Source organism: Acanthopagrus latus, chromosome 20 (genome assembly GCF_904848185.1).
Source record: "Acanthopagrus latus isolate v.2019 chromosome 20, fAcaLat1.1, whole genome shotgun sequence".
Taxonomy (NCBI): Eukaryota; Metazoa; Chordata; class Actinopteri; order Spariformes; family Sparidae; genus Acanthopagrus; species Acanthopagrus latus.
The window spans coordinates 19212126-19239912 of record NC_051058.1 but is presented as its reverse complement, the minus strand read 5'-3'; the positions used below and the strand labels follow the sequence as shown (position 1 = coordinate 19239912).

Here is a 27787-nt window from a genome sequence, read left to right as displayed (position 1 = left end):
ATGGATTGTTCTTGGCTCTGACTGCATCCAGTGGAAGCTCAGCTGGATTGAGATCTGGGGAATCTGGAGGTCTGGTTGACACCTTGAGCTCTTTCCCACGTTCCTCAGGTCATTCCTGAGCAGGGGGGGCACTGCCACCAAGGAGTGCTGCTGCCATGAGGGGGTGTACTTGGTCTGCAGCTGTGTTTGGGTGACTGGTGTTTTGTCAAAGAGACATCCACATGAATGCTAGGACTCATGGCTTCACAACCGAACATGGCGTTGGAACATTATGATCCATGTTATTCATTTCACCTGTCACTGGTTCTAATGATGTGTCTCTCAGTGTGTACACATGTTAAATACTTTATGAATTAGATCAAATAAATGCATTTAGGCACTGTAACCAGACTTAATTATATTTCCCCTCAGTAAAACAAAACCTGTTTAAATGACTTCCTCTTCCTTTGAACCCTGTGGGTTTTGAGCTAAGACTTATACATTTTAAATGGACAGCTTCATTTATGATTGATTCAACTTTAACATAAGCCTCGGCCTATTCGACCAGCAGGCCACTAATAAGGATCATATTAAGTTTCTGACATGAAGCTGTGTGGTAGTGAAGTTTTTGGTTTAGAAGCGGTTCTTGTGGTCTCATTCATGGTAGAGGTGCAGCAAACTGAACTTCAAACACCAGCAGAATGACCGGAGACATGTTAATTTCTGTCAGCCTGTGTAAGGTTTTCCTTGAGCAGTTGTTAGTTTGTTTATGTCCTTCTGAGTGTATAAACTATGATGAGCAGAGCCTAGCGTTAACATTGGCGTTCTTATTTTTGGTAGAAGTGCAAGGAAGTTAGAGCTACAACACCAGCAGAACTGAACGGAGACGTGTTGTTTTGGAGGCCTCGTAGTATAGTATAGACAGTAATACAGTTGTTAGTGGTCTGCCAGGCAAACCTGGTGTTATTGTAATTTATAGGTTAACTTGACTGGACTTCAACTATCTTCAATGGCAAATGCCCGAGTGCAGTCCGTCGGAGCTGTAAGCAGTGGTTTCCATGAATGGCAGTAGTCAGGCCTTTGGTCAGCCGCTGGTATTGGTAATAGCGTATCTTACGAGCCCTTGTGCGATCCCGCCAACTTACAGGTCCCTCATGTTCAGACACCTATGGTATGGTAGAAGCGTGCACAAAGTGTGCGTGTTTAGCTTGGGCCTCGGCCTGGCTAGGGACATGCTCAGGGCCACGGTAGAAGCTAGCCTGACGCCACTATAGCGGCTTGGATCTCTGCCCTCATCTGTCCATGACGATTCCCCTCGCGAGTTCAGTGTGTATGGGCGCGATGCCTTTGCTTGAAGATAATGTTGAACTCTGTGATAAAACAAAATTAAAAATAAATAAATAAATAAATTGCAGGAATTCAAATTCTTTGCAACTGTGCGCCACAGCATCCTGCTTGACAACACCAAGCAGAGATCATTACAAAGCTGTTGCAGGCCCCTTGGCCTCACCGCCCAGCAGGCCACTAATAACTATCCGATTGTGTTGTGGTGATGTTTTTTGTTTGGAAGCAGTTGTTGTAGTTATGTTCATGGTGGAATTGCAGCAAACTGATAGCTACAAACAGCTAGAGCGATTGTTAGCTTGTCTGGCTTCTTCTGAGTGTATTGAGGGTTTGTTTTCAGTTCAGGTTCGTCTCCATTTGAGCGTCCAATTGTGCGTTCAGAGAGTGCTCAATCAGCTTTATGAAGCCTTGGAAGTTGTTTTGCTAGAGAAACATTGTGGCATAGAGCTTTTCAGGCTAACAGTGTTAGCTAAACAATGTTGAGTGCAGTAAGCTAAGACAACCAGTTAACCACTGTAGAGTTCTAGACACGGAAGTTCAATAACAGCAATCCAGTTGTTAGTTTGTCTGCTAGGCAAGCGGCCCCACCTCAAAACCCACAGGATTCAAGGAGCGTTTTTACAGCTACTGGATAAACACAAAAAAATATATATAAAAAAATATATCTTGAAATAAAATGTATATGAAAATACAAGTCTTCTCACTGTTAACAGCTCGACTTTCTGTTAGTCCTGTTAATAGCCCACATGGTGCGTTATTTGACGACCTGAGAATGAGACTCAAAAATCAGCTGACTTTCTACAGAATTGCTTTATGAGTATGCCGACATCAGGCAATTAATCAATTGATTAATAAGAGACCTCCATAATGCATGACCCTGGCATGTCTGACATTTCCTCTCTAAGGTCTCAACTTTCTGCTTTTAATGCTAGATAACTTGATCTGTAATAATATATAATGTTTGACCAGCCAATATTTAATTTTGATTATATGAATCTGCAAAGTAACTAGTAACTAAACTGTTTGACAAAGTTCAGTGAAAGTATGAATAATATTGTTAAAAAATCAATTTATGCAAAATATTCAAAGTAATGAATATGTATATCTACACTGTTAGCCGAAACATTAAAACAGCTGACAAGTGAAGTGAGCATTGATCATCTTGTTACAATCAAATGTTCTGCTGGGAAACTTTGACTTCTGTCATTTCTGTGGATCCTCTTTGACAGACACCACCCACCCAAACCCCGTTCAGACCAACTACGCCCCGTCATGGCAAAGAACCCAAGGTGTCAAACTGGCCTCCTCATCCTCCAGATCCCACTTCAGTTGAGCATCCACGGGATGCGCCAGAACCAACTCCCATCCATGTTGGGGCCACCATGGATTGTTCTTGGCTCAGACTGCATCCCGTGGAAGCTCGGTTGGATTGAGATCTGGGGAATCTGGAGGCCAGGTTGACACTTTGAGCTCTTTCCCACATTCCTCAGGTCATTTCTGAGCAGTTTTTGCAGCGTTGCAGGCGCGATGTCCTGCTGGGGCGGCACTGCCACCAAGGAGTGCTGCTGCCATGTGGGGGTGTACTTGGTCTGCAGCTGTGTTTGGGTGACTGGTGTTTGTCAAAGAGACATCCGCATGAATGCTAGGACTCATGGTTTCACAGCCGAACATGGCGTTGGAACACAATGATCAATGTTATTTATTTCACCTGTCACTGGTTCTAATGTTGTGGCTCTCAGTGTATACACGTTAAATGCTTTTTACAAATACACTCAAAACCTCCACAAATAAACCCAAAACTTCCACAAATACACTCAAAATCTCCACAAGTAAACACAAAACTTCCACAAATACACTCAAAACCTCCACAAATGAACACAAAACTTCCACAAATAGACTCAAAACCTCCACAAATAAACACTAAACTTCCACAAATACACTCAAAATCTCCACAAATAAACTCTAAACTTCCACGAATACACTCAAAATCTCCCAAATCATAATGACACACAAAATAACCATAAATACACAAAAAAACTCCACAGAACTTCACAAATTCACAAAATATACACAAAACCTCCACAATGACACACAAAACCCCCACAATGACACACAAAACCTCTGCAAACCTCCACAAATTCACAAAGAAATGTCCATAAATACACGCAAAACCTCCACAAATACACTCAAACCTCCACAAATAAACAAAAAACGCACAAATAGGCACAAAACCTGCACAAAGAGATGTGAAACTACCACTGCTCTTCTTTCTCATCTTGCAGGTGATGGACGGTTGACAGGACGAATCACCAAGACGAGCCAAACAATGGAGAGGGGCCGCCACAGGAGCCTGAAGGGAAGGTGTGAGTATCTTTCACCTGTACTTTACCAGGGGGATCAAACATGGCTGATATATCGGCAGACTACTAATGGTCACTGTTCATTTCTCTAGAATGAGAGCAGCCAGGAGCTGAAAGCGGGGGCAGAGGAACAGACTGCTGAGGACGAGTTGGACGACGGTTTCCTGAACTGAATCCTGATTTCCTGTAATCGAGTTTTGTGGACTGACAGTTTGCATGGTTGGTGCTCGGCCCAGGACAGGAGAGACACCTGGTCCAACAAGGTCAGTGCAATGGAGGTGCAAAAATTAAAGGCAGAAAGTGTGAGATTTTTCGGTTACTGTTCATTAATACTCTAGGATTGGTAAATGATTCCCAAAAAATCCCAAAAGAAAGGAGTAAAACAGTGTAGCAAACCCAGAAGGCAAACTACACAGCCCCACACCAAACCAAACAGGAAAGTGTAAAACAGTGCAGCAAACCCCATCAGGAAAGTGTACAACAGTGCAGCAAACTGCACAGCCCCACACCAAACCCAACAGGAAAGTGTAAAACAGTGCAGCAAACCCAGTAGGCAAACTGCACAGCCCCGCACCAAACCCAACAGGAAAGTGTAAAACAGTGCAGCAAACCCCATCAGGAAAGTGTACAACAGTGCAGCAAACCCAGTAGGCAAACTGCACAGCCCCGCACCAAACCCATCAGGAAAGTGTACAACAGTGCAGAAAGCCCAGAAGGCAAACTGCACAGCCCCGCACCAAACCCAACAGGAAAGTGTAAAACAGTGCAGCAAACCCCAACAGGAAAGTGTAAAACAGTGCAGCAAACCCCAACAGAAAAGTGTAAGACAGTGCAGCAAACCCAGAAGGCAAACTGTACAGCACCGCCCCAAACCCGACAGGAAAGTGTAAAACAGTGCAGCAAACCCCAACAGGAAGGTGTAAGAAAGTGCAGCAAACCCAGAAGGCAAACTGCACAACACTGCAGCAAACCGAAAAGGAAAGCGTACAACAGGACAACATTGCAACAAACCCCAAAGAAGAGTGTAAAGCAGTGCAGCAAGCCCAAAAGGAAAGTGTAAGTTGCAGATCAAGTACACTCTCTCATGGCAAAGAACCCAAGGTGTCAAACTTGCTCCCTCATTCTCCAGATCCCAATCCAGTTGAGCATCTATGGGATGCACCAGAACCAACTCCCATCCATGTTGGTGGCCCCCATCCCAATTTTTGCAGTGTTGCAGGCGCAACACTGCAGCAAACCCAGAAGGAAAGCATAGAACAGGACAACAGTGTAACAAACCCAAAAGGAAAGTGTAAAACAGTGCCGCAAACCCAGAAGACAAACTGCCCAACAGTGCAGCAGACCCCACAGGAAAGTGTAAAACAGTGCAGCAAACCCTAAAAGGAAAGTGTAAAACAGTGCAGCAAACCCAGGAGGCAATCTGCACAACACTGCAACAGCCTCAACAGGAAAGTGTAAAACAGTGCAGTAAACCCAGAAGGAGAACTGCACAGGCCCACAGGAAACCCAACAGGAAAGTGTAAAACAGTGCAGCAAACCCAGAAGGCAAACTGCACAGCCCCACACCAAACCCAACAGGAAAATGTAAAACAGTGCAGAAAACTCCAACAGGAAAGAGTAAAACAGTGCAGCAAACCCAGAAGGCAAACTGTACAACACTGCAGCAGACCCCTAAAGGAAAGTGTAAAACAGTGCAGCAAACCCCAACAGGAAAGTGTAAAACAGTGCAGCAAACCCACAAGGCAATCTGCACAACTCTGCAGCAGCCCCAACAGGAAAGTGTAAAACAGTGCAGCAAACCCAGAAGGCAAACTGCACAGCCCCGCACCAAACCCAACAGGAAAGTGTAAAACAGTGCAGCAAACCCAGAAGGCAAACTGCACAGCCCCGCACCAAACCCAACAGGAAAGTGTAAAACAGTGCAGCAAACCCCATCAGGAAAGTGTACAGCACTGCACCAAACCCAACAGGAAAGTGTAAAACAGTGCAGCAAACCCCAACAGGAAAGTGTAAAACAGTGCAGCAAACCCACAAGGCAATCTGCACAACACTGCAGCAGCCCCAACAGGAAAGTGTAAAACAGTGCAGTAAACCCAGAAGGAGAACTGCACCGGCCCACACGAAACCCAACAGCAAAGTGTAAAACAGTGCAGCAAACCCAGAAGGCAAACTGCACAGCCCCGAACCAAACCCAACAGGAAAGTGTAAAACAGTGCTGAAAACCCCAACAGGAAAGAGTAAGACAGTGCAGCAAACCCAGAATGCAAACTGTACAGCACTGCAGCAGACCCCTAAAGGAAAGTGTAAAACAGTGCAGCAAACCCACAAGGCAATCTGCACAACTCTGCAGCAGCCCCAACAGGAAAGTGTAAAACAGTGCAGCAAACCTCAACAGGAAAGTGTACAACAGTGCAGCAAACCCAGAAGGCAAACTGCACAGCCCCGCACCAAACCCAACAGGAAAGTGTAAAACAGTGCAGCAAACCCCATCAGGAAAGTGTACAACAGTGCAGAAAGCCCAGAAGGCAAACTGCACAGCCCCGCACCAAACCCAACAGGAAAGTGTAAAACAGTGCAGCCAACCCCAACAGGAAAGTGTAAAACAGTGCAGCAAACCCAGAAGGCATACTGTACAACACCGCCCCAAACCCAACAGGAAAGTGTAAGCCAGTGCAGCAAACCCAGAAGGCAAACTGCACAACACTGCAGCAAACAGAAAAGGAAAGCATACAACAGGACAACATTGCAACAAACCCCAAAGAAGAGTTTAAAACAGTGCAGCAAGCCCAAAAGGAAAGTGTAAGTTGCAGATCAAGTACACTCTCTTATGGCAAAGAACCCAAGGTGTCAAACTTGCTCCCTCATTCTCCAGATCCCAATCCAGTTGAGCATCTATGGGATGCGCCAGAACCAACTCCCATCCATGTTGGTGGCCCCCCATGGATTGTTCTTGGCTCAGACTGCATCCAGTGGAAGCTCAGTTGGATTGAGATCTGGGGAATCTGGAGGTCAGGTTGACACCTTGAGCTCTTTCCCATATGCCTCGGGTTGTTCCTGAGCAAACCCAAAAGGAAAGCGTAGAAGAGGACAACAGTGTAACAAACCCAAAAGGAAACTGTAAAACATTGCAGCAGACCCCTAAAGGAAAGTGTAAAACAGTGCAGCAAACCCCATCAGGAAAGCGTACAGCACTGCACCAAACCCAACAGATAAGTGTAAAACAGTGCAGCAAACCCCAACAGGAAAGTGTAAAACAGTGCAGCAAACCCAGAAGGCAAACTGCACAACACTGCAGCAGACCCCTAAAGGAAATTGTAAAACAGTGCAGCAAACCCCAACAGGAAAGTGAACAGCACTGCACCAAACCCAACAGGAAAGTGTAAAAAAGTGCAGCAAACCGCAACAGGAAAGTGTAAAACAGTGCAGCAAACCCACAAGGCAATCTGCACAACACTGCAGCAGCCCCAACAGGAAAGTGTAAAACAGTGCAGTAAACCCCAACAGGAAAGTGTAAAACAGTGCAGCAAACCCCAACAGGAAAGTGTAAAACAGTGCAGCAAACCCCAACAGGAAAGTGTACAACAGTGCAGCAAACCCAGAAGGAGAACTGCACAGCCCTGCACCAAACCCAACAGGAAAGTGTAAAACAGTGCAGCAAACCCAAAAGGCAAACTGCACAGCCCTGCACCAAACCCAACAGTTAAGTGTAAAACAGTGCAGCAAACCCAGAAGGCAAACTGCACAGCCCTGCACCAAACCCAACAGGAAAGTGTAAATCAGTGCAGCAAACCCAGAAGGCAAACTGCACAGCCCCGCACCAAACCCAACAGGAAATTGTAAAACAGTGCAGCAAACCCAGAAGGCAAACTGCACAGCTCTGCACCAAACCCAACAGGAAATTGTAAAACAGTGCAGCAAACCCCATCAGGAAAGTGTACAACAGTGCAGAAAGCCCAGAAGGCAAACTGCACAGCCCCGCACCAAACCCAACAGGAAAGTGTAAAACAGTGCAGCCAACCCCAACAGGAAAGTGTAAAACAGTGCAGCAAACCCAGAAGGCATACTGTACAACACCGCCCCAAACCCAACAGGAAAGTGTAAGCCAGTGCAGCAAACCCAGAAGGCAAACTGCACAACACTGCAGCAAACAGAAAAGGAAAGCATACAACAGGACAACATTGCAACAAACCCCAAAGAAGAGTTTAAAACAGTGCAGCAAGCCCAAAAGGAAAGTGTAAGTTGCAGATCAAGTACACTCTCTTATGGCAAAGAACCCAAGGTGTCAAACTTGCTCCCTCATTCTCCAGATCCCAATCCAGTTGAGCATCTATGGGATGCGCCAGAACCAACTCCCATCCATGTTGGTGGCCCCCCATGGATTGTTCTTGGCTCAGACTGCATCCAGTGGAAGCTCAGTTGGATTGAGATCTGGGGAATCTGGAGGTCAGGTTGACACCTTGAGCTCTTTCCCATATGCCTCGGGTTGTTCCTGAGCAAACCCAAAAGGAAAGCGTAGAAGGGGACAACAGTGTAACAAACCCAAAAGGAAACTGTAAAACATTGCAGCAGACCCCTAAAGGAAAGTGTAAAACAGTGCAGCAAACCCCATCAGGAAAGCGTACAGCACTGCACCAAACCCGACAGATAAGTGTAAAACAGTGCAGCAAACCCCAACAGGAAAGTGTAAAACAGTGCAGCAAACCCAGAAGGCAAACTGCACAACACTGCAGCAGACCCCTAAAGGAAATTGTAAAACAGTGCAGCAAACCCCAACAGGAAAGTGAACAGCACTGCACCAAACCCAACAGGAAAGTGTAAAAAAGTGCAGCAAACCGCAACAGGAAAGTGTAAAACAGTGCAGCAAACCCACAAGGCAATCTGCACAACACTGCAGCAGCCCCAACAGGAAAGTGTAAAACAGTGCAGTAAACCCCAACAGGAAAGTGTAAAACAGTGCAGCAAACCCCAACAGGAAAGTGTAAAACAGTGCAGCAAACCCCAACAGGAAAGTGTAAAACATTGCAGCAAACCCAGAAGGAGAACTGCACAGCCCTGCACCAAACCCAACAGGAAAGTGTAAAACAGTGCAGCAAACCCAAAAGGCAAACTGCACAGCCCTGCACCAAACCCAACAGTTAAGTGTAAAACAGTGCAGCAAACCCAGAAGGCAAACTGCACAGCCCTGCACCAAACCCAACAGGAAAGTGTAAATCAGTGCAGCAAACCCAGAAGGCAAACTGCACAGCCCCGCACCAAACCCAACAGGAAATTGTAAAACAGTGCAGCAAACCCAGAAGGCAAACTGCACAGCTCTGCACCAAACCCAACAGGAAATTGTAAAACAGTGCAGCAAACCCCATCAGGAAAGTGTACAACAGTGCAGAAAGCCCAGAAGGCAAACTGCACAGCCCCGCACCAAACCCAACAGGAAGGAAAGTGTAAAACAGTGCAGCCAACCCCAACAGGAAAGTGTAAAACAGTGCAGCAAACCCAGAAGGCATACTGTACAGCACCGCCCCAAACCCAACAGGAAAGTGTAAGCCAGTGCAGCAAACCCAGAAGGCAAACTGCACAACACTGCAGCAAACAGAAAAGGAAAGCGTACAACAGGACAACATTGCAACAAACCCCAAAGAAGAGTTTAAAACAGTGCAGCAAGCCCAAAAGGAAAGTGTAAGTTGCAGATCAAGTACACTCTCTTATGGCAAAGAACCCAAGGTGTCAAACTTGCTCCCTCATTCTCCAGATCCCAATCCAGTTGAGCATCTATGGGATGCGCCAGAACCAACTCCCATCCATGTTGGTGGCCCCCCATGGATTGTTCTTGGCTCAGACTGCATCCAGTGGAAGCTCAGTTGGATTGAGATCTGGGGAATCTGGAGGTCAGGTTGACACCTTGAGCTCTTTCCCATATGTCTCGGGTTGTTCCTGAGCAAACCCAAAAGGAAAGCGTAGAAGAGGACAACAGTGTAACAAACCCAAAAGGAAACTGTAAAACATTGCAGCAGACCCCTAAAGGAAAGTGTAAAACAGTGCAGCAAACCCCATCAGGAAAGCGTACAGCACTGCACCAAACCCAACAGATAAGTGTAAAACAGTGCAGCAAACCCCAACAGGAAAGTGTAAAACAGTGCAGCAAACCCAGAAGGCAAACTGCACAACACTGCAGCAGACCCCTAAAGGAAATTGTAAAACAGTGCAGCAAACCCCAACAGGAAAGTGTAAAACAGTGCAGTAAACCCAGAAGGAGAACTGCACCGGCCCACACGAAACCCAACAGCAAAGTGTAAAACAGTGCAGCAAACCCAGAAGGCAAACTGCACAGCCCCGAACCAAACCCAACAGGAAAGTGTAAAACAGTGCTGAAAACCCCAACAGGAAAGAGTAAGACAGTGCAGCAAACCCAGAATGCAAACTGTACAGCACTGCAGCAGACCCCTAAAGGAAAGTGTAAAACAGTGCAGCAAACCCCAACAGGAAAGTGTAAAACAGTGCAGCAAACCCACAAGGCAATCTGCACAACTCTGCAGCAGCCCCAACAGGAAAGTGTAAAACAGTGCAGCAAACCCCATCAGGAAAGTGTACAACAGTGCAGCAAACCCAGAAGGCAAACTGCACAGTCCCGCACCAAACCCAACAGGAAAGTGTAAAACAGTGCAGCAAACCCCATCAGGAAAGTGTACAACAGTGCAGAAAGCCCAGAGGGCAAACTGCACAGCCCCGAACCAAACCCAACAGGAAAGTGTAAAACAGTGCTGAAAACCCCAACAGGAAAGAGTAAGACAGTGCAGCAAACCCAGAATGCAAACTGTACAGCACTGCAGCAGACCCCTAAAGGAAAGTGTAAAACAGTGCAGTAAACCCCAACAGGAAAGTGTAAAACAGTGCAGCAAACCCACAAGGCAATCTGCACAACTCTGCAGCAGCCCCAACAGGAAAGTGTAAAACAGTGCAGCAAACCTCAACAGGAAAGTGTACAACAGTGCAGCAAACCCAGAAGGCAAACTGCACAGCCCCGCACCAAACCCAACAGGAAAGTGTAAAACAGTGCAGCAAACCCCATCAGGAAAGTGTACAACAGTGCAGCAAACCCAGAAGGCAAACTGCACAGCCCCGCACCAAACCCAACAGGAAAGTGTAAAACAGTGCAGCAAACCCAGAAGGCAAACTGCACAGCCCCGCACCAAACCCAACAGGAAAGTGTAAAACAGTGCAGCAAACCCAGAAGGCAAACTGCACAGCCCCACACCAAACCCATCAGGAAAGTGTACAGCACTGCACCAAACCCAACAGGAAAGTGTAAAACGGTGCAGCAAACCCCAACAGGAAAGTGTAAAACAGTGCAGCAAACCCACAAGGCAATCTGCACAACACTGCAGCAGCCCCAACAGGAAAGTGTAAAACAGTGCAGTAAACCCAGAAGGAGAACTGCACCGGCCCACACGAAACCCAACAGCAAAGTGTAAAACAGTGCAGCAAACCCAGAAGGCAAACTGCACAGCCCCGAACCAAACCCAACAGGAAAGTGTAAAACAGTGCTGAAAACCCCAACAGGAAAGAGTAAGACAGTGCAGCAAACCCAGAATGCAAACTGTACAGCACTGCAGCAGACCCCTAAAGGAAAGTGTAAAACAGTGCAGCAAACCCCATCAGGAAAGTGTACAACAGTGCAGAAAGCCCAGAAGGCAAACTGCACAGCCCCGCACCAAACCCAACAGGAAAGTGTAAAACAGTGCAGCAAACCCCAACAGGAAAGTGTAAGACAGTGCAGCAAACCCAGAAGGCAACCTGCACAGCACCGCCCCAAACCCAACAGGAAAGTGTAAAACAGTGCAGCAAACCCCAACAGGAAAGTGTAAGAAAGTGCAGCAAACCCAGAAGGCAAACTGCACAACACTGCAGCAAACCGAAAAGGAAAGCGTACAACAGGACAACATTGCAACAAACAGGTTGACACCTTGAGCTCTTTCCCATATGCCTCGGGTTGTTCCTGAGCAAACCCAAAAGGAGAGCGTAGAAGAGGACAACAGTGTAACAAATCCAAAAGGAAACTGTAAAACATTGCAGCAGACCCCTAAAGGAAAGTGTAAAACAGTGCAGCAAACCCCATCAGGAAAGCGTACAGCACTGCACCAAACCCAACAGATAAGTGTAAAACAGTGCAGCAAACCCCAACAGGAAAGTGTAAAACAGTGCAGCAAACCCAGAAGGCAAACTGCACAACACTGCAGCAGACCCCTAAAGGAAATTGTAAAACAGTGCAGCAAACCCCAACAGGAAAGTGAACAGCACTGCACCAAACCCAACAGGAAAGTGTAAAAAAGTGCAGCAAACCGCAACAGGAAAGTGTAAAACAGTGCAGCAAACCCACAAGGCAATCTGCACAACACTGCAGCAGCCCCAACAGGAAAGTGTAAAACAGTGCAGTAAACCCCAACAGGAAAGTGTAAAACAGTGCAGCAAACCCCAACAGGAAAGTGTAAAACAGTGCAGCAAACCCCAACAGGAAAGTGTAAAACATTGCAGCAAACCCAGAAGGAGAACTGCACAGCCCTGCACCAAACCCAACAGTTAAGTGTAAAACAGTGCAGCAAACCCAGAAGGCAAACTGCACAGCCCTGCACCAAACCCAACAGGAAAGTGTAAATCAGTGCAGCAAACCCAGAAGGCAAACTGCACAGCCCCGCACCAAACCCAACAGGAAAGTGTAAAACAGTGCAGCAAACCCAGAAGGCAAACTGCACAGCTCTGCACCAAACCCAACAGGAAATTGTAAAACAGTGCAGCAAACCCCATCAGGAAAGTGTACAACAGTGCAGAAAGCCCAGAAGGCAAACTGCACAGCCCCGCACCAAACCCAACAGGAAGGAAAGTGTAAAACAGTGCAGCCAACCCCAACAGGAAAGTGTAAAACAGTGCAGCAAACCCAGAAGGCATACTGTACAGCACCGCCCCAAACCCAACAGGAAAGTGTAAGCCAGTGCAGCAAACCCAGAAGGCAAACTGCACAACACTGCAGCAAACAGAAAAGGAAAGCGTACAACAGGACAACATTGCAACAAACCCCAAAGAAGAGTTTAAAACAGTGCAGCAAGCCCAAAAGGAAAGTGTAAGTTGCAGATCAAGTACACTCTCTCATGGCAAAGAACCCAAGGTGTCAAACTTGCTCCCTCATTCTCCAGATCCCAATCCAGTTGAGCATCTATGGGATGCGCCAGAACCAACTCCCATCCATGTTGGTGGCCCCCCATGGATTGTTCTTGGCTCAGACTGCATCCAGTGGAAGCTCAGTTGGATTGAGATCTGGGGAATCTGGAGGTCAGGTTGACACCTTGAGCTCTTTCCCATATGTCTCGGGTTGTTCCTGAGCAAACCCAAAAGGAAAGCGTAGAAGAGGACAACAGTGTAACAAACCCAAAAGGAAACTGTAAAACATTGCAGCAGACCCCTAAAGGAAAGTGTAAAACAGTGCAGCAAACCCCATCAGGAAAGCGTACAGCACTGCACCAAACCCAACAGATAAGTGTAAAACAGTGCAGCAAACCCAACAGGAAAGTGTAAAACAGTGCAGCAAACCCAGAAGGCAAACTGCACAACACTGCAGCAGACCCCTAAAGGAAATTGTAAAACAGTGCAGCAAACCCCAACAGGAAAGTGAACAGCACTGCACCAAACCCAACAGGAAAGTGTAAAAAAGTGCAGCAAACCGCAACAGGAAAGTGTAAAACAGTGCAGCAAACCCACAAGGCAATCTGCACAACACTGCAGCAGCCCCAACAGGAAAGTGTAAAACAGTGCAGTAAACCCCAACAGGAAAGTGTAAAACAGTGCAGCAAACCCCAACAGGAAAGTGTAAAACAGTGCAGCAAACCCCAACAGGAAAGTGTACAACAGTGCAGCAAACCCAGAAGGAGAACTGCACAGCCCTGCACCAAACCCAACAGGAAAGTGTAAAACAGTGCAGCAAACCCAAAAGGCAAACTGCACAGCCCTGCACCAAACCCAACAGTTAAGTGTAAAACAGTGCAGCAAACCCAGAAGGCAAACTGCACAGCCCTGCACCAAACCCAACAGGAAAGTGTAAATCAGTGCAGCAAACCCAGAAGGCAAACTGCACAGCCCCGCACCAAACCCAACAGGAAATTGTAAAACAGTGCAGCAAACCCAGAAGGCAAACTGCACAGCTCTGCACCAAACCCAACAGGAAATTGTAAAACAGTGCAGCAAACCCCATCAGGAAAGTGTACAACAGTGCAGAAAGCCCAGAAGGCAAACTGCACAGCCCCGCACCAAACCCAACAGGAAAGTGTAAAACAGTGCAGCCAACCCCAACAGGAAAGTGTAAAACAGTGCAGCAAACCCAGAAGGCATACTGTACAACACCGCCCCAAACCTAACAGGAAAGTGTAAGCCAGTGCAGCAAACCCAGAAGGCAAACTGCACAACACTGCAGCAAACAGAAAAGGAAAGCATACAACAGGACAACATTGCAACAAACCCCAAAGAAGAGTTTAAAACAGTGCAGCAAGCCCAAAAGGAAAGTGTAAGTTGCAGATCAAGTACACTCTCTTATGGCAAAGAACCCAAGGTGTCAAACTTGCTCCCTCATTCTCCAGATCCCAATCCAGTTGAGCATCTATGGGATGCGCCAGAACCAACTCCCATCCATGTTGGTGGCCCCCCATGGATTGTTCTTGGCTCAGACTGCATCCAGTGGAAGCTCAGTTGGATTGAGATCTGGGGAATCTGGAGGTCAGGTTGACACCTTGAGCTCTTTCCCATATGCCTCGGGTTGTTCCTGAGCAAACCCAAAAGGAAAGCGTAGAAGGGGACAACAGTGTAACAAACCCAAAAGGAAACTGTAAAACATTGCAGCAGACCCCTAAAGGAAAGTGTAAAACAGTGCAGCAAACCCCATCAGGAAAGCGTACAGCACTGCACCAAACCCGACAGATAAGTGTAAAACAGTGCAGCAAACCCCAACAGGAAAGTGTAAAACAGTGCAGCAAACCCAGAAGGCAAACTGCACAACACTGCAGCAGACCCCTAAAGGAAATTGTAAAACAGTGCAGCAAACCCCAACAGGAAAGTGAACAGCACTGCACCAAACCCAACAGGAAAGTGTAAAAAAGTGCAGCAAACCGCAACAGGAAAGTGTAAAACAGTGCAGCAAACCCACAAGGCAATCTGCACAACACTGCAGCAGCCCCAACAGGAAAGTGTAAAACAGTGCAGTAAACCCCAACAGGAAAGTGTAAAACAGTGCAGCAAACCCCAACAGGAAAGTGTAAAACAGTGCAGCAAACCCCAACAGGAAAGTGTAAAACATTGCAGCAAACCCAGAAGGAGAACTGCACAGCCCTGCACCAAACCCAACAGGAAAGTGTAAAACAGTGCAGCAAACCCAAAAGGCAAACTGCACAGCCCTGCACCAAACCCAACAGTTAAGTGTAAAACAGTGCAGCAAACCCAGAAGGCAAACTGCACAGCCCTGCACCAAACCCAACAGGAAAGTGTAAATCAGTGCAGCAAACCCAGAAGGCAAACTGCACAGCCCCGCACCAAACCCAACAGGAAATTGTAAAACAGTGCAGCAAACCCAGAAGGCAAACTGCACAGCTCTGCACCAAACCCAACAGGAAATTGTAAAACAGTGCAGCAAACCCAGAAGGCAAACTGCACAGCTCTGCACCAAACCCAACAGGAAATTGTAAAACAGTGCAGCAAACCCCATCAGGAAAGTGTACAACAGTGCAGAAAGCCCAGAAGGCAAACTGCACAGCCCCGCACCAAACCCAACAGGAAAGTGTAAAACAGTGCAGCCAACCCCAACAGGAAAGTGTAAAACAGTGCAGCAAACCCAGAAGGCATACTGTACAACACCGCCCCAAACCTAACAGGAAAGTGTAAGCCAGTGCAGCAAACCCAGAAGGCAAACTGCACAACACTGCAGCAAACAGAAAAGGAAAGCATACAACAGGACAACATTGCAACAAACCCCAAAGAAGAGTTTAAAACAGTGCAGCAAGCCCAAAAGGAAAGTGTAAGTTGCAGATCAAGTACACTCTCTTATGGCAAAGAACCCAAGGTGTCAAACTTGCTCCCTCATTCTCCAGATCCCAATCCAGTTGAGCATCTATGGGATGCGCCAGAACCAACTCCCATCCATGTTGGTGGCCCCCCATGGATTGTTCTTGGCTCAGACTGCATCCAGTGGAAGCTCAGTTGGATTGAGATCTGGGGAATCTGGAGGTCAGGTTGACACCTTGAGCTCTTTCCCATATGCCTCGGGTTGTTCCTGAGCAAACCCAAAAGGAAAGCGTAGAAGGGGACAACAGTGTAACAAACCCAAAAGGAAACTGTAAAACATTGCAGCAGACCCCTAAAGGAAAGTGTAAAACAGTGCAGCAAACCCCATCAGGAAAGCGTACAGCACTGCACCAAACCCGACAGATAAGTGTAAAACAGTGCAGCAAACCCCAACAGGAAAGTGTAAAACAGTGCAGCAAACCCAGAAGGCAAACTGCACAACACTGCAGCAGACCCCTAAAGGAAATTGTAAAACAGTGCAGCAAACCCCAACAGGAAAGTGAACAGCACTGCACCAAACCCAACAGGAAAGTGTAAAAAAGTGCAGCAAACCGCAACAGGAAAGTGTAAAACAGTGCAGCAAACCCACAAGGCAATCTGCACAACACTGCAGCAGCCCCAACAGGAAAGTGTAAAACAGTGCAGTAAACCCCAACAGGAAAGTGTAAAACAGTGCAGCAAACCCCAACAGGAAAGTGTAAAACAGTGCAGCAAACCCCAACAGGAAAGTGTAAAACATTGCAGCAAACCCAGAAGGAGAACTGCACAGCCCTGCACCAAACCCAACAGGAAAGTGTAAAACAGTGCAGCAAACCCAAAAGGCAAACTGCACAGCCCTGCACCAAACCCAACAGTTAAGTGTAAAACAGTGCAGCAAACCCAGAAGGCAAACTGCACAGCCCTGCACCAAACCCAACAGGAAAGTGTAAATCAGTGCAGCAAACCCAGAAGGCAAACTGCACAGCCCCGCACCAAACCCAACAGGAAATTGTAAAACAGTGCAGCAAACCCAGAAGGCAAACTGCACAGCTCTGCACCAAACCCAACAGGAAATTGTAAAACAGTGCAGCAAACCCCATCAGGAAAGTGTACAACAGTGCAGAAAGCCCAGAAGGCAAACTGCACAGCCCCGCACCAAACCCAACAGGAAGGAAAGTGTAAAACAGTGCAGCCAACCCCAACAGGAAAGTGTAAAACAGTGCAGCAAACCCAGAAGGCATAGTGTACAGCACCGCCCCAAACCCAACAGGAAAGTGTAAGCCAGTGCAGCAAACCCAGAAGGCAAACTGCACAACACTGCAGCAAACAGAAAAGGAAAGCGTACAACAGGACAACATTGCAACAAACCCCAAAGAAGAGTTTAAAACAGTGCAGCAAGCCCAAAAGGAAAGTGTAAGTTGCAGATCAAGTACACTCTCTCATGGCAAAGAACCCAAGGTGTCAAACTTGCTCCCTCATTCTCCAGATCCCAATCCAGTTGAGCATCTATGGGATGCGCCAGAACCAACTCCCATCCATGTTGGTGGCCCCCCATGGATTGTTCTTGGCTCAGACTGCATCCAGTGGAAGCTCAGTTGGATTGAGATCTGGGGAATCTGGAGGTCAGGTTGACACCTTGAGCTCTTTCCCATATGTCTCGGGTTGTTCCTGAGCAAACCCAAAAGGAAAGCGTAGAAGAGGACAACAGTGTAACAAACCCAAAAGGAAACTGTAAAACATTGCAGCAGACCCCTAAAGGAAAGTGTAAAACAGTGCAGCAAACCCCATCAGGAAAGCGTACAGCACTGCACCAAACCCAACAGATAAGTGTAAAACAGTGCAGCAAACCCCAACAGGAAAGTGTAAAACAGTGCAGCAAACCCAGAAGGCAAACTGCACAACACTGCAGCAGACCCCTAAAGGAAATTGTAAAACAGTGCAGCAAACCCCAACAGGAAAGTGTAAAACAGTGCAGTAAACCCAGAAGGAGAACTGCACCGGCCCACACGAAACCCAACAGCAAAGTGTAAAACAGTGCAGCAAACCCAGAAGGCAAACTGCACAGCCCCGAACCAAACCCAACAGGAAAGTGTAAAACAGTGCTGAAAACCCCAACAGGAAAGAGTAAAAAAGTGCAGCAAACCCAGAATGCAAACTGTACAGCACTGCAGCAGACCCCTAAAGGAAAGTGTAAAACAGTGCAGCAAACCCCAACAGGAAAGTGTAAAACAGTGCAGCAAACCCACAAGGCAATCTGCACAACTCTGCAGCAGCCCCAACAGGAAAGTGTAAAACAGTGCAGCAAACCTCAACAGGAAAGTGTACAACAGTGCAGCAAACCCAGAAGGCAAACTGCATAGCCCCGCACCAAACCCAACAGGAAAGTGTAAAACAGTGCAGCAAACCCAGAAGGCAAACTGCACAGCCCCGCACCAAACCCAACAGGAAAGTGTAAAACAGTGCAGCAAACCCAGAAGGCAAACTGCACAGTCCCGCTCCAAACCCAACAGGAAAGTGTAAAACAGTGCAGCAAACCCCATCAGGAAAGTGTACAACAGTGCAGAAAGCCCAGAAGGCAAACTGCACAGCCCCGCACCAAACCCAAGAGGAAAGTGTAAAACAGTGCAGCAAACCCCAACAGGAAAGTGTAAGACAGTGCAGCAAACCCCAACAGGAAAGTGTAAGAAAGTGCAGCAAACCCAGAAGGCAAACTGCACAACACTGCAGCAAACCGAAAAGGAAAGCGTACAACAGGACAACATTGCAACAAACCCAAAAGAAGAGTGGAAAGCAGTGCAGCAAGCCCAAAAGGAAAGTGTAAGTTGCAGATCAAGTACACTCTCTTATGGCAAAGAACCCAAGGTGTCAAACTTGCTCCCTCATTCTCCAGATCCCAATCCAGTTGAGCATCTATGGGATGCGCCAGAACCAACTCCCATCCATGTTGGTGGCCCCCATGGATTGTTCTTGGCTCAGACTGCATCCAGTGGAAGCTCAGTTGGATTGAGATCTGGGGAATCTGGAGGTCAGGTTGACACCTTGAGCTCTTTCCCATATGCCTCGGGTTGTTCCTGAGCAAACCCAAAAGGAGAGCGTAGAAGAGGACAACAGTGTAACAAACCCAAAAGGAAACTGTAAAACATTGCAGCAGACCCCTAAAGGAAAGTGTAAAACAGTGCAGCAAACCCCATCAGGAAAGCGTACAGCACTGCACCAAACCCGACAGATAAGTGTAAAACAGTGCAGCAAACCCCAACAGGAAAGTGTAAAACAGTGCAGCAAACCCAGAAGGCAAACTGCACAACACTGCAGCAGACCCCTAAAGGAAATTGTAAAACAGTGCAGCAAACCCCAACAGGAAAGTGAACAGCACTGCACCAAACCCAACAGGAAAGTGTAAAAAAGTGCAGCAAACCGCAACAGGAAAGTGTAAAACAGTGCAGCAAACCCACAAGGCAATCTGCACAACACTGCAGCAGCCCCAACAGGAAAGTGTAAAACAGTGCAGTAAACCCCAACAGGAAAGTGTAAAACAGTGCAGCAAACCCCAACAGGAAAGTGTAAAACAGTGCAGCAAACCCCAACAGGAAAGTGTAAAACATTGCAGCAAACCCAGAAGGAGAACTGCACAGCCCTGCACCAAACCCAACAGGAAAGTGTAAAACAGTGCAGCAAACCCAAAAGGCAAACTGCACAGCCCTGCACCAAACCCAACAGTTAAGTGTAAAACAGTGCAGCAAACCCAGAAGGCAAACTGCACAGCCCTGCACCAAACCCAACAGGAAAGTGTAAATCAGTGCAGCAAACCCAGAAGGCAAACTGCACAGCCCCGCACCAAACCCAACAGGAAATTGTAAAACAGTGCAGCAAACCCAGAAGGCAAACTGCACAGCTCTGCACCAAACCCAACAGGAAATTGTAAAACAGTGCAGCAAACCCAGAAGGCAAACTGCACAGCTCTGCACCAAACCCAACAGGAAATTGTAAAACAGTGCAGCAAACCCCATCAGGAAAGTGTACAACAGTGCAGAAAGCCCAGAAGGCAAACTGCACAGCCCCGCACCAAACCCAACAGGAAAGTGTAAAACAGTGCAGCCAACCCCAACAGGAAAGTGTAAAACAGTGCAGCAAACCCAGAAGGCATACTGTACAACACCGCCCCAAACCTAACAGGAAAGTGTAAGCCAGTGCAGCAAACCCAGAAGGCAAACTGCACAACACTGCAGCAAACAGAAAAGGAAAGCATACAACAGGACAACATTGCAACAAACCCCAAAGAAGAGTTTAAAACAGTGCAGCAAGCCCAAAAGGAAAGTGTAAGTTGCAGATCAAGTACACTCTCTTATGGCAAAGAACCCAAGGTGTCAAACTTGCTCCCTCATTCTCCAGATCCCAATCCAGTTGAGCATCTATGGGATGCGCCAGAACCAACTCCCATCCATGTTGGTGGCCCCCCATGGATTGTTCTTGGCTCAGACTGCATCCAGTGGAAGCTCAGTTGGATTGAGATCTGGGGAATCTGGAGGTCAGGTTGACACCTTGAGCTCTTTCCCATATGCCTCGGGTTGTTCCTGAGCAAACCCAAAAGGAAAGCGTAGAAGGGGACAACAGTGTAACAAACCCAAAAGGAAACTGTAAAACATTGCAGCAGACCCCTAAAGGAAAGTGTAAAACAGTGCAGCAAACCCCATCAGGAAAGCGTACAGCACTGCACCAAACCCGACAGATAAGTGTAAAACAGTGCAGCAAACCCCAACAGGAAAGTGTAAAACAGTGCAGCAAACCCAGAAGGCAAACTGCACAACACTGCAGCAGACCCCTAAAGGAAATTGTAAAACAGTGCAGCAAACCCCAACAGGAAAGTGAACAGCACTGCACCAAACCCAACAGGAAAGTGTAAAAAAGTGCAGCAAACCGCAACAGGAAAGTGTAAAACAGTGCAGCAAACCCACAAGGCAATCTGCACAACACTGCAGCAGCCCCAACAGGAAAGTGTAAAACAGTGCAGTAAACCCCAACAGGAAAGTGTAAAACAGTGCAGCAAACCCCAACAGGAAAGTGTAAAACAGTGCAGCAAACCCCAACAGGAAAGTGTAAAACATTGCAGCAAACCCAGAAGGAGAACTGCACAGCCCTGCACCAAACCCAACAGGAAAGTGTAAAACAGTGCAGCAAACCCAAAAGGCAAACTGCACAGCCCTGCACCAAACCCAACAGTTAAGTGTAAAACAGTGCAGCAAACCCAGAAGGCAAACTGCACAGCCCTGCACCAAACCCAACAGGAAAGTGTAAATCAGTGCAGCAAACCCAGAAGGCAAACTGCACAGCCCCGCACCAAACCCAACAGGAAATTGTAAAACAGTGCAGCAAACCCAGAAGGCAAACTGCACAGCTCTGCACCAAACCCAACAGGAAATTGTAAAACAGTGCAGCAAACCCCATCAGGAAAGTGTACAACAGTGCAGAAAGCCCAGAAGGCAAACTGCACAGCCCCGCACCAAACCCAACAGGAAGGAAAGTGTAAAACAGTGCAGCCAACCCCAACAGGAAAGTGTAAAACAGTGCAGCAAACCCAGAAGGCATAGTGTACAGCACCGCCCCAAACCCAACAGGAAAGTGTAAGCCAGTGCAGCAAACCCAGAAGGCAAACTGCACAACACTGCAGCAAACAGAAAAGGAAAGCGTACAACAGGACAACATTGCAACAAACCCCAAAGAAGAGTTTAAAACAGTGCAGCAAGCCCAAAAGGAAAGTGTAAGTTGCAGATCAAGTACACTCTCTCATGGCAAAGAACCCAAGGTGTCAAACTTGCTCCCTCATTCTCCAGATCCCAATCCAGTTGAGCATCTATGGGATGCGCCAGAACCAACTCCCATCCATGTTGGTGGCCCCCCATGGATTGTTCTTGGCTCAGACTGCATCCAGTGGAAGCTCAGTTGGATTGAGATCTGGGGAATCTGGAGGTCAGGTTGACACCTTGAGCTCTTTCCCATATGTCTCGGGTTGTTCCTGAGCAAACCCAAAAGGAAAGCGTAGAAGAGGACAACAGTGTAACAAACCCAAAAGGAAACTGTAAAACATTGCAGCAGACCCCTAAAGGAAAGTGTAAAACAGTGCAGCAAACCCCATCAGGAAAGCGTACAGCACTGCACCAAACCCAACAGATAAGTGTAAAACAGTGCAGCAAACCCCAACAGGAAAGTGTAAAACAGTGCAGCAAACCCAGAAGGCAAACTGCACAACACTGCAGCAGACCCCTAAAGGAAATTGTAAAACAGTGCAGCAAACCCCAACAGGAAAGTGTAAAACAGTGCAGTAAACCCAGAAGGAGAACTGCACCGGCCCACACGAAACCCAACAGCAAAGTGTAAAACAGTGCAGCAAACCCAGAAGGCAAACTGCACAGCCCCGAACCAAACCCAACAGGAAAGTGTAAAACAGTGCTGAAAACCCCAACAGGAAAGAGTAAAAAAGTGCAGCAAACCCAGAATGCAAACTGTACAGCACTGCAGCAGACCCCTAAAGGAAAGTGTAAAACAGTGCAGCAAACCCCAACAGGAAAGTGTAAAACAGTGCAGCAAACCCACAAGGCAATCTGCACAACTCTGCAGCAGCCCCAACAGGAAAGTGTAAAACAGTGCAGCAAACCTCAACAGGAAAGTGTACAACAGTGCAGCAAACCCAGAAGGCAAACTGCATAGCCCCGCACCAAACCCAACAGGAAAGTGTAAAACAGTGCAGCAAACCCAGAAGGCAAACTGCACAGCCCCGCACCAAACCCAACAGGAAAGTGTAAAACAGTGCAGCAAACCCAGAAGGCAAACTGCACAGTCCCGCTCCAAACCCAACAGGAAAGTGTAAAACAGTGCAGCAAACCCCATCAGGAAAGTGTACAACAGTGCAGAAAGCCCAGAAGGCAAACTGCACAGCCCCGCACCAAACCCAAGAGGAAAGTGTAAAACAGTGCAGCAAACCCCAACAGGAAAGTGTAAGACAGTGCAGCAAACCCCAACAGGAAAGTGTAAGAAAGTGCAGCAAACCCAGAAGGCAAACTGCACAACACTGCAGCAAACCGAAAAGGAAAGCGTACAACAGGACAACATTGCAACAAACCCAAAAGAAGAGTGGAAAGCAGTGCAGCAAGCCCAAAAGGAAAGTGTAAGTTGCAGATCAAGTACACTCTCTTATGGCAAAGAACCCAAGGTGTCAAACTTGCTCCCTCATTCTCCAGATCCCAATCCAGTTGAGCATCTATGGGATGCGCCAGAACCAACTCCCATCCATGTTGGTGGCCCCCATGGATTGTTCTTGGCTCAGACTGCATCCAGTGGAAGCTCAGTTGGATTGAGATCTGGGGAATCTGGAGGTCAGGTTGACACCTTGAGCTCTTTCCCATATGCCTCGGGTTGTTCCTGAGCAAACCCAAAAGGAGAGCGTAGAAGAGGACAACAGTGTAACAAACCCAAAAGGAAACTGTAAAACATTGCAGCAGACCCCTAAAGGAAAGTGTAAAACAGTGCAGCAAACCCCATCAGGAAAGCGTACAGCACTGCACCAAACCCAACAGATAAGTGTAAAACAGTGCAGCAAACCCCAACAGGAAAGTGTAAAACAGTGCAGCAAACCCAGAAGGCAAACTGCACAACACTGCAGCAGACCCCTAAAGGAAACTGTAAAACAGTGCAGCAAACCCCAACAGGAAAGTGTAAAACAGTGCAGCAAACCCAGGAGGCAATCTGCACAACACTGCAGCAGCCCCAACAGGAAAGTGTAAAACAGTGCAGTAAACCCAGAAGGACAACTGCACAGGCCCACACAAAACCTAGCAGGAAAGTGTAAAACAGTGCAGCAAACCCCAACAGGCAAGTGTAAAACATTGCAGCAAACTCAGAAGGAGAACTGTACAGCCCCACACGGAACCAACAGGAAAGTGTAAAACAATGCAGCAAACCCCAACAGGAAAGTGTAAAACAGTGCAGCAAACCCCAACAGGAAAGTGTAAAACAGTGCAGCAAACCCATAAGGCAATCTGCACAACACTGCAGCAGCCCCAACAGGAAAGTGTAAAACAGTGCAGTAAACCCAGAAGGAGAACTGCACAGGCCCACATGAAACCCAACAGGAAAGTGTAAAACAGTGCAGCAAACCCCAACAAGAAAGTGTAAAACAGTGCAGCAAACCCAGAAGGAGAACTGTACAGCCCCACACGGAACCAACAAGAAAGTGTAAAACAGTGCAGCAAACCCAGAAGGCAAACTGCACAACACTGAAGCAGACCCCTAATGGAAATTGTATAACAGTGCAGCAAACCCCAACAGGAAAGTGTAAAACAGTGCAGCAAACCCACAAGGCAATCTGCACAACACTGCAGCAGCCCCAACAGGAAAGTATAAAACAGTGCAGTAAACCCAGAAGGAGAACTGCACAGGCCCACAAGAAACCCAACAGGAAAGTGTAAAACAGTGCAGCAAACCCACAAGGCAATCTGCACAACACTGCAGCAGACCCAACAGGAAAGTGTAAAACAGTGCAGTAAACCCAGAAGGAGAACTGCACAGGCCCACACGAAATCTAGCAAGAAAATGTAAAACAGCGCAGCAAACCCCAACAGGAAAGTGTAAAACATTGCAGCAAACCCAGAAGGAGAACTGCGCAGCCCCACACGATACCAACAGGAAAGTGTGAAACAATGCACCAAACCCCAACATGAAAGTGTAAAACAGTGCAGTAAACCCAGAAGGCAAATTGCACAGCCCCACACGAAACCCAACAGGAAAGTGTAAAACAGTGCAGCAAACCCCAACAGGAAAGTGTAAAACGGTACAGCAAACAAAGAACGCAAACTGCACAGCCTCTCACCAAACCCAATAGGAAAGTGTAAAACGGTGTAGCAAACCCAGAAGGCAACCTGTATAACACTGCACCAAACCCAAGAGGAAAGTGTAAAACAGTGCATTTAATCTAGAAGGCAAACTACACAACACTACACCAGAAAAGTGTACAAGGAAAGTGTACAACAGTGCCGCAAACCCCAACAGAAAAGTGTAAAACAAACCCAAAACGAAAGTGTACAGCAAACCCAGAAGGAAAACTGTACAACAGTGCAACACACATAAAAAGGAAAGCATACAATAGTGCAGCAAATGCAGAAGTCAAACTGTACAACAGTTCAACAAACCTAAAAGGAAAACTGTACAACAGTGCAGCAAACGTAGATGGCAAACTACAACAGTGCAATAAACCCAAAAGGAAATTGTACATCAGTACAACAGTGCAAAAGACCCAAAAGGAAATAGTACAACAGTGCAGCAATTCTAGAAGGAAAACTGTACAACAGTGCAGCTGCTCATTAATACTCTAGGATCAGTAAATTATTCCAGAGGAATTAAAAAGGCAACCAAAGGTGCAAACAAGCAATGTACAATTAATTTCAATGGGAAATAAAAGAGGGAACAAAAGCAGTATTTTAAATGGGTTTTACTAAGTGTGATACTGTACTGGCCTTCTTTCATTTCATCATGTTATATGGGTTTTGTTTACTGGGAGGAAACATAAACTGTTTAAAATGACTGCATTTATGTGATCTTGTTTGTATATAATATAATTAATATGGTTATATTTTATTTAACATGTATATTTACTCTGTTTAGCTGAAACATTAAAACAACTGACAAGTGAAGTGAGCATTGATCATCTTGTTACAATCAAATGTTCTGCTGGGAAACTTTGACTTCTGTCATTTCTGTGGAGCCTCTTTGACAAACACCACCCACCCAAACACTGTTCAAACCGACTACACCCCCTCATGGCAAAGAACCCAAGGTGTCAAACTGGCCTCCTCATTGTCCTGATCCCAATCCAGCTGAGCATCTGTTGGATGCGCCAGAACCAACACCCATCCATGTTGGGGCCCCCATGGATCATTCTTGGCTCAGACTGCATCCCGTGGAAGCTCAGTTGGATTGAGATCTGGGGAATCTGGAGGCCAGGTTGACACCTTGAGCTCTTTCCCACGTTCCTCGGGTCATTTCTGAGCAGTTTTTGCTGTGTTGCAGGCGCGTTGTCCTGCTGGGGGGGCACTGCCACCAAGGAGTGCTGCTGCCATGAGGTGGTGTACTCGGTGGTTGCAGCTGTGTTTGGGTGACTGGTGTTTCTCAAAGATGCATCCACATGAATGCCAGGATGCATTGCTTCACAGCCGAACATGGCATTGGAACACAATGATCTATGTTATTCATTTCACCTTTCACTGGTTCTAATGTTGCGGCTCTCAGTGTATACACATGTTAAATGCTTTTCACAGATATATTCAAAACCTCCCAAAAAAGACTAAAAATCTTCACAATGACACACAAAATAACCACAAGTACACACAAAAACTCCACAAAACTTCACAAATTCACAAAAAAATTCTATAAATATACACAAAACTTTCACAAATACACACAAAACTGCCACACATACACACAAAATCTCCACAAAGAGACTCAAAACCTCCACAAATTCACAAAAAACTTCCACAAATACATAAAACCTCAACAAAATCCCCACATAACCTGCACAAAGAGACGTGAAACTACCACTGCTCTTCTTTCTCGTCTTGCAGGTGATGGACGGTTGTAAGGAGGAATCACCAAGAAAAACAAGACAAGCCAAACAATGGAGATGAGCTGCCACAGGAGCCTGAAGGGAAAGTGTGAGTATCTTTCACCTGTACTTTACCAGGGGGATCAAACATGGCTGATGTATCTGCAGAGTACTGATGGTATTTGTTCATTTCTCCAGAACGAGAGCAGCCAGGAGCTGAAAGTGTGGGCAGAGGAACGGGCTGCTGAAGACAAGTTGGACCACAGTTTCCTGAACTGAATCCTAATTTCCTGTAATCAAGTTTTGTGGATTGACATGTTGTCTGGTTGGTGCTCGGCCCAGGACAGTAAAGCTCTGCGGCAGGTGATCCATCCATTCACAGAGCATCACTGACAATGGAGAGGTGAGGTGTCTGCTCAGAGCTCAAAGAATACTGAAAAAGACTAAAATAACCAGAAGTAAATGCTGAATGCTGATGCTTTTGTCCTCAGACTGAGACTCCTGAGCATTCTCAACAATATAGACTGCTTTGGTTTCTGTCCTTCTGTGATGAAGCATTAAATGAGTCAAACTGATTTTACAAGCCTGTTGTTAAATGTTTTCTATCCGATCAGTAGGTAATGTTGTGCTGCTCACAATGTAAAATTTTGGCAATAAGATTTTTGGTGTTTTTAATACAAGCAGGAGGTAGTTTCTTTAATTGAGCAAACTCACAAACGTTCTTTCATTCATCAAGGCAGAAACTCCTCTCAGATATTAATGTTCCCCATCTTTGTCTTTAATAAGTAAGTATTTTGTAGTTAATGAGTACGACTGAGGGTCAGTCTAATGTCCATGGCTGTCGACCATTTTGTCCCTCTCTCTTTCACAGACAGACCACAAGTGTCACGGAAAATGGTAATCAAGAATTTAACTAATTGTACAATAAATATCAGCATTAATAAACTATTTATTAGTCTAAATGAAACTAAATTACAAGTTTTCAATATCATTATGTAAGGTTTTTGACAAACTATAACTCAAAGTACACAATAAAAGTATTGCATATTTTGATGCAAGTAGTCTAACAAGTACTAAGTTCAGCGCTATATGAATCATAGACCACTAATGGAAAATATGTATCTTATTCCACATCAAAGTTGGGCGAAATATACTTATTCTCGTGACCTGCCACAAGATGGCGGCAGCTAATATCTGACAGTTCTTCAAGAACAAGAGTAGAGATGGAAGAAATAGTCAGATTTTAACTTAGACATGCACAAAAGTACCCCAGTGTAGAAATACTTTATTAACAGTAATATTACTGCATTCCAATATATGTGTTCCACCGTAAGTATAAATTATTACCACAAGATGGCAGCAGCTCATATCTGACAGTTCTGACAGCAGAGTTGGAAGAATCTCTCAGATCTTTCACTGTAGCAAAGTAGAGAAATACTCTATTTAA

General features: G+C 46.5%; 1 long non-coding RNA gene across 1 annotated transcript; it reads left to right on the top strand.

Annotated features, from left to right (window-relative positions):
- The first annotated feature begins 3442 nt into the window (after positions 1–3442).
- On the top strand, positions 3443–26915 carry LOC119009275. Its single transcript, XR_005071677.1, has 4 exons — positions 3443–3686; positions 3776–3946; positions 26360–26449; positions 26539–26915. It is a non-coding gene; the product is annotated as an uncharacterized LOC119009275 (long non-coding RNA).
- The last annotated feature ends 872 nt before the right edge of the window (positions 26916–27787 follow it).